General features: G+C 42.6%; 1 long non-coding RNA gene across 1 annotated transcript; it reads right to left on the reverse strand.

The window, feature by feature from the left end:
- Positions 1–10: 10 nt before the first annotated feature.
- On the reverse strand, positions 11–5,707 carry LOC128346267 (uncharacterized). Its single transcript, XR_008316869.1, has 3 exons — positions 5,537–5,707; positions 4,810–4,890; positions 11–2,341 (listed from the first exon to the last, which is right to left on the reverse strand). It is a non-coding gene; the product is annotated as an uncharacterized LOC128346267 (long non-coding RNA).
- Between the last annotated feature and the right edge of the window lie 1,215 nt (positions 5,708–6,922).

The raw sequence follows: 6,922 nt of genomic DNA on the forward strand, positions 1-6,922 counted from the left end.
CGTTGTTTTTTTAAAATGTAATTTAGGGACAAGATCTGGAGGTGTAAGGGGGATTGATTGAACTAGTAGTTATCAGCTAATATCCATAATGCTTTGAAAATCAAAGTTTTATCATTCTAGTGGAATCATTGTTCTAGTGTATGAATCATGAGTTCATAGGAAATGAAAACCCACAAAAATAGCAATTGGCTTAAATCCAATGGCTGACATCCTAATGAAGTGTGCATGCTTCTAGGGACTATGGAGATGTACCAGGGGCCCTCAGACAGGTCCCCTAGGCCTCCTGTGTACACACTATTGCACAGTGTGAGTTTGGGGCATGGAGTTCAGGGCATTGCCTGTACACCAGAAGCACTCTGTAAGATTGGAAGCACATTCAGAGGTGCACCTAGGTAATTTTAGAGCCTGGACCTAAAGACCTTTGAAGGCCCCTTCCCCTGAAAATTAAGTGTCATGATGCTCCACTGGATGACCACATCACACGGGACAGACTAAAGAGGATGGGGGGGGCAGGGGCTGTGGAGACCTTGGACTTTGGCCCCCAAGTCCAGGGGTAAGAGTGCCTCTGCGCACATTACTGAGAGACAGAGCACTTCTGGAGCATGGACAGCACTCCAAACTCAAAGGGCTCTTGTGCAGCATCACACACAGGAGGACTGGGAGAGTTGCACAAGGACTCCTACTGCATCCCCACAGTCCCTCACAGTGTGTGTGTGTGTTTCCTTAGTCAGGATCTCAGCCCTGCTAACTGAGCAAAGAGGCACCTGGTTAAATTGGCAATTCTCTTTATTAAGCAGGGGGAGAGCAACCAGCCCTATCCATCCCCATCACAGCATCCCTCCAGTGGCTGTTGCTGGTGTCTATCTTATGTTTCTTTTTTGGATTGTGAACCCTTTGGGGACAGGGATCCATTTTATTTATTTATATCTATCTATGTGAACCACTTTGGGAACTATTGTTGTTGAAAAGTGGTATAGAAATATTCTTCTTCTTCGTCATAGTGTTTATAGTCCAACCAAGGGGATAAGTGTGTTTAAGTTCCATGGGTTTCACAAGAAGAGTTAAGCATGGGCTTACATCTCCTCCTTTGAAGCCAAAGGCACTTTAAAATGCTCAGCTTTGGCAGTGCTGCCCATTAAAAAAAAGTTGTATTCTATCTTCTGAAATGATGTTTCCAAAATGTGTTAAGCACAATAATGAAGAGTATAGCTTTAATGACTGCATGGGGTAAGACACCTTAGGCCCCTTCAGATGTCATCATGCTATACTAGTATACAGATGTGTGTACATTTGAACATGTATTTGTGTGAATGACTGTACCTGCATTCATGTTAAAAGTGAACCTGGGTACAGGCCCCTCAAATACGTGGTACAGACAGGGAGTACACTACTGTATATGCATTGCATGTAACTTGTGAATAACTGTACCTGTGTACAGATCTGTACCTGCGTATACTGTACATTCATTGTACTAGTGTTCATATATAGCGTGTGAATGGGATTTTTGATGCAAGGCATATCCAAGATGTGAGTTAGGAACTCCAAATTTTCCCTACTTATAACATACATGGATTATCATATAGGGGAAAGATAGTGGCACAACACAAGGCCACTTAGGGAGCTTTATGTCAGAGAATTAGGAACCAGGTTTCCACATCCAAGCCTAACACTTTTGCTATAGTTAAAAAAACCTGCCATATGGCTATCTGCATTGTGCATGCAAATGAGGGCTAGCATTTTTCACGTCCTTTTTGCCTTTGCTTTCAGAAATCAGTTGTGGTTTGTTCTTCCAAAAATGGAGCCCTCATTTTGATGTTACAATCTGGGGTGTGCTTGCATGACACAGGTTAACAGTTCTATTGAACACCATTTAGCAGATATGAAGTAATTGCTGACAGCAATCCAAGCTTTAAAATGACACCAATTTGGCTGGCACAAAATTCCTTGTCTTGATAGCAAGTGTTGGCTGATGAAATGTGAATCATAGGAATTAAAGGCAAAGAAAGTCTATTAGCTCATCCACTTCACTTCTCTGCCAGATCAACATTTCTTGCAGATTATTCCCCAGTGCTTGTCAAGACCAGTTTTAAAGGACCCAGAGAAGAGTACTCATCATCTTCTTGGCAGCCTTCTCTGCAATCTTAAATAGTTGTCAAGATAAGACAAACGTTGCTTATGATCATGGCAGCTGAAGCCCGTTGGAGCATCCTAAACAATTCTTTCACATTCAGTTTTGCTCTGCGCTCAGCTCTGATCTTTGTGTCTTGGCCTGTTGATACTGCTGCAGATGACTTCCTCCTCTTGATGAAATAGTAAAACTAAATCCTCTTGCGAAAGGACTCTGCAAATGACAAGCAGCATCCAGGTGAGTTACTAAGCAGTGGTGGTAGGTGAGGGTGGCGCGGGGGAGGGGATGTGGCGGGAGGTACCTTTAAAACTACTCAAAAGGCTGCCACACATGTGCAGAAACCAGGTGAGTGCCGTAGGCAGGGCAGCTGCCGCTCGGGATGATGGGCGGCGTGCTGCTACTCTCTGCAGCTTGCAGTCACCTGCAGTATCATTGGTAAGGACTTTTAAAAGTACCTCTCACTGCCTGCTTCCTCATACACACACACACCCTCACTGGCCACCACTGCAACTAAGCACCACTGAAATCAATAAGACAAGTTAGTCATGACCGACTTAAGCTCAATTAAAGGTCAAGTTTTCTGTCAAGTTGGTGTCGACTTCTGGCGACAACAGAGCCCTGTGGTTTTCTTTGGAAGAATACAGGAGGGGTTTACCATTGCCATCTCCCACGCAGTATGAGATGATGCCTTTCAGCATCTTACTATACTGCTGCTGCCCGATATTGGTGTTTCCCATAGTCTAGGCAACATGCCAGCAGGGATTCGAACCAGCAACCTCTGGCTTGCTCGTCAAGCCATTTCCCCACTGCGCCATTAGGTGGTTCAATTAGTCATGACTAATTTACTATGTATGTTGCCTAATATATTTTACATCTCTAGCATGATAATGATAATATATCTATAATGATAATATATCTAGCATATAATGCACAACATTAAAATGTTGTATATGTTATTTTTGTCAACATAGAAAATAAATTAATATCCATGTTGAGTAAATGATGTGCCTAATAAAATGTGAATAATAGCAGAAGTGTTTTGGTTTTTTTAAACTAAGGATCAGGGATTTCTTTTTCATTGCTTACTGGAGCAAAATGTAACTGTGTAAGCATTCAATGTATTCAGATAAAATACATTTAATATTCATAGTTCCATGGCAGCTTCTCATATATTTAAGCCCTAAGCAACACTTTAGGTTTTTTAAGTGATTTTCCAGGGCATTTTTGGCAACTAAAATCTCTAAGAAAGGAACTCAATTATTAGGCTTAACAAAAGGTCAACTTCCTCATGGATTTATACAATGCTGGATTTAGAGGGCAGTCTCCAATAAAATCAGCCCAATTAAAACACATGGAGGTAATTCACATAATCAAAAACTGTATTCTACCCAGATTTGGGAGCTATGTACCCTCCCAATTTTTGGTTGTGTGGAAGCAAGGTAAGAGGACAACCTGGGTAGCTTTTCCTTCTATCTTGCTTCCACACAATCACTTCTACCCAGGTTTCCCTCCTACTTTGCTTCCACACAACAAAAATTGGGAGCACGCACAGTTTTTTATTGTGTGAATGACCTCATTTTCTCTGTTTCCATAAACAGTTGCTGAAACCCTAACTAAGAAAGTGCCAGTGTAGTGACAGGATCAGAATAATAGCACTTCCAGACTAATAGCACTGGCTCATGGGTAGGTGATGACTTCATCTTCCCCGAGAAGCCCTTTGTGCCACCTGAAAATATGTCCCTGATTGTATATGCACCAAGAGAAAGAAACACAAAAACAATGACCATCAAAGGTAATCTTTTGGCAGTGGTTATTTGGGGACCTTGCTATGGGCACACATTTTTAATCTTCAATGAGTTAGTGATGGGATTATTAATAATAATAATAACAACAATAATTCGATTTCTATACTGCCCTTCCAAAATCGCTCAGGGTGGTTTACACAGAGAAATAATAAATAAATAAGATGGCTCCCTGTCCCCAAAGGGCTCACATTCTAAAAAAACACACAAGATAGACACCAGCAACAGTCACTGGAGGTACTGTGCTGGGGGTGGATAGGGCCAGTTACTCTCCCCCTGCTAAATAAAGAGAATCACCACTGTAAAAAGTGCCTCTTTGCCCAGTTAGCAGGGGATGTTTATTCTTGAAGGTCAAAATATGACTATGTGCCTACGATGGGGTCGTAGCTCAGCAGTAGAGCATCTGCCTTGCATGCAGAAAGTCTCGGGTTCAAACTCTGACATCTCCAGATAGGGCTGGGGAATACTCTTGCCTGAAACCTTGGAGAGTTGTTGCCAGTCAGTGTTGAGTGCCAAGCCTGATGGAACAGAAAGGTCTTCACCTGGTGTTGAAAAGAACTTGCTTGACAATGCCAGGCAAGTCTCAGCGGGGATGCTATTCCATAGACAAGGTGCCACCATTGGAAAGGCCCTCTCCCTAGTAGCCACCTGTCTCATTTTGTGGTTTTCAACACCATTTCTAAGGTCTCCTATCTCACCCTCAATGATGTCATTGAGAGTGTGCAAAGGTGTGATCTGGTCCCCACCCAAACACCCTAATAATCCCCCTCCCTTTTCTGCCTCTCTCCTTCACCACATTGACCTTTCCTGTGGCCCCAGAAACAGCTGCGCAATAGAGGGACATGTTTCTGTTCTCTGATGCCTGACATCACAACATACCAGATGCAAGAAGGGCTTGGAACTGCAGTCATCAGGTGCTTCTCCCATGGGTTTTCAAAGTGTTGTCTCAGTGCACAGCAGCTGTAAAAAAAGGGGGGGGAGGCTAATTCCATGCTAGGAATAATTAGGAAGGGATTGAAAATAAAAATGTTATATTATAATGCCCTTATACAAATCTACGGTGCAGCCACATCTGGAGTACTGCATACAGCTTTGGTCACCATATCTTAAGAAGGATATTGTAGAACTGGAGAAGGTGCAGAAGAGGGCAACCAAAATGACCAGAGGCCTGGAGCACCTTCCTTATGAGGCTAGGCTACAGCATCTGGGCTCTTTATCATGGAAAAGAGGTGACTAAGGGGAGACATGATTGAAGTGTATAAAATTATGCATGGAGTGGCGAGGGCGGTCAGAGAGAAATTTTTCTCCCTTTCACAACACTAGAACCAGGGGTACTCCAGGAAACTGAAGGTCAGGAAATTTAGGACCGACAAGAGGAAGTACTTTTTTCACACTGCATAATTAATTTATGGAATTCTTTGCCATGGGATGTGGTGATGGCCACCAGCTTGGGTGGCTTTAAAAGGGGCTTAGACAGATTCAAGGTGGACATGTCTGTCAATGGCTACTAGTCTAGGCTATGGGCCATCTCCAGCCCCAGAGACACGATGCCTCTCAGTACCAGTTGCAGGGGGAAGCAACAGCAAGAGAGAGGGCATGCACATACCTCTTGCCTGTGGGCTCCCCAGAGGCATCTGGTGGGCCACTGTGTGAAACAGGATGCTCAACTAGATGGGCCTTGGGCCTGATCCAGCAGGGTTGTTCTTATGGGTCAGTAGAGCTGGAAATACTACCATTTCCATCCTTCCTTGCATCTGGCACACTGTGATGACTCCATGCCAAGCATCTCAAAGGGGAGAAAAAAGAGAAATATTTCTCTGTGCTGCTGCTGCTTCTGGAGCCACAAGAAATATAAGTGGGAGAAGAGGGGACTTGGAAGCAGGAAATGAGTGGGAGGTAGTCAGGCAGCACATAAGATGGGGAAATCTTTATTCCCCCTTCATATCATCATGCTTTTCTTTCATTGAAGGAGTCTATGAAGAAACTGCCAGAATCAGCTTCTGAATTGTGCTTCGGTAAAATCTGTCAGTATCACTAGTTTCTATAGCATTAAAACTGGCAAGTTGCTTAGTAGGATAAATATAAATGCTCCACCTAGTTCACACAGCCAAGTAGCTCTAGGTTCAACTTTGATGGCTGAAGCCATTCTCAGCATCCTTGCACTACACACATCTTTGTGTTAAGCTGCCAGATTTTCATTGGATACAAAGCAAGCAGGTATATTTAAATAACCAAGGTTTTGCTAATGAAGGTGGGGGTGGGAGAGAGAGAGAGAGATTCAGCAATTATAAATTTTTTAAAAACTGACTTACATACCATGTAGAGAACCAGGCATCTTAGAGAGAGGCGCATGAGCTATTGTGATGTGCTGTAAAGCACACCCACTCCACTTACAGAGGCAGGGCTGCTCTGCACCTACTAAGCATTGTGTAAATGCTGTTGCAACACTCCCACAATGGGAGACATCTCTTCAATGTCTGGTTTTCTGTACATCATTAAATTTAATTGAATTGTAATATGCAATTTATTTGAGGCCCAACGAAATAACTTTTTCCAGTACTGATTTTTTTATATCTGTATATGTTGAGGAAAAATACCAAGCACACAGAATCAACTCTAGAAATGTTTAAATAAACACACAAAAATGCACTCAGGAAATTCTAAATAGGCAATTATGTTTGTATCTCCCACACGCGCACACGCGCATGCACACAGACCTCAGCAGCTTCATTATCATTCTGGCAGAGGAAAAGAAATCTGGAATCTGAAATTACCATAATCACATCTAATTGATTGCATGGATTACAGGGAAACATTAGTCACACTTTTAATAAAGGTTAATAAACAGAATCTAAAGTGAAAGGGTCAATAAATGATCGATACTGGTTTGAATAAATGGTCCAGTAATTGCTAGAGTTCTTTGCTGCTAAGCAAACCTTCTTACTATAAGGTGGTTTTGCTGATAACAACCTGACACATGCTATTTACAGTT

The sequence above is a fragment of the Hemicordylus capensis genome, chromosome 2 (assembly GCF_027244095.1).
Source record: "Hemicordylus capensis ecotype Gifberg chromosome 2, rHemCap1.1.pri, whole genome shotgun sequence".
Lineage (NCBI taxonomy): Eukaryota > Metazoa > Chordata > Lepidosauria > Squamata > Cordylidae > Hemicordylus > Hemicordylus capensis.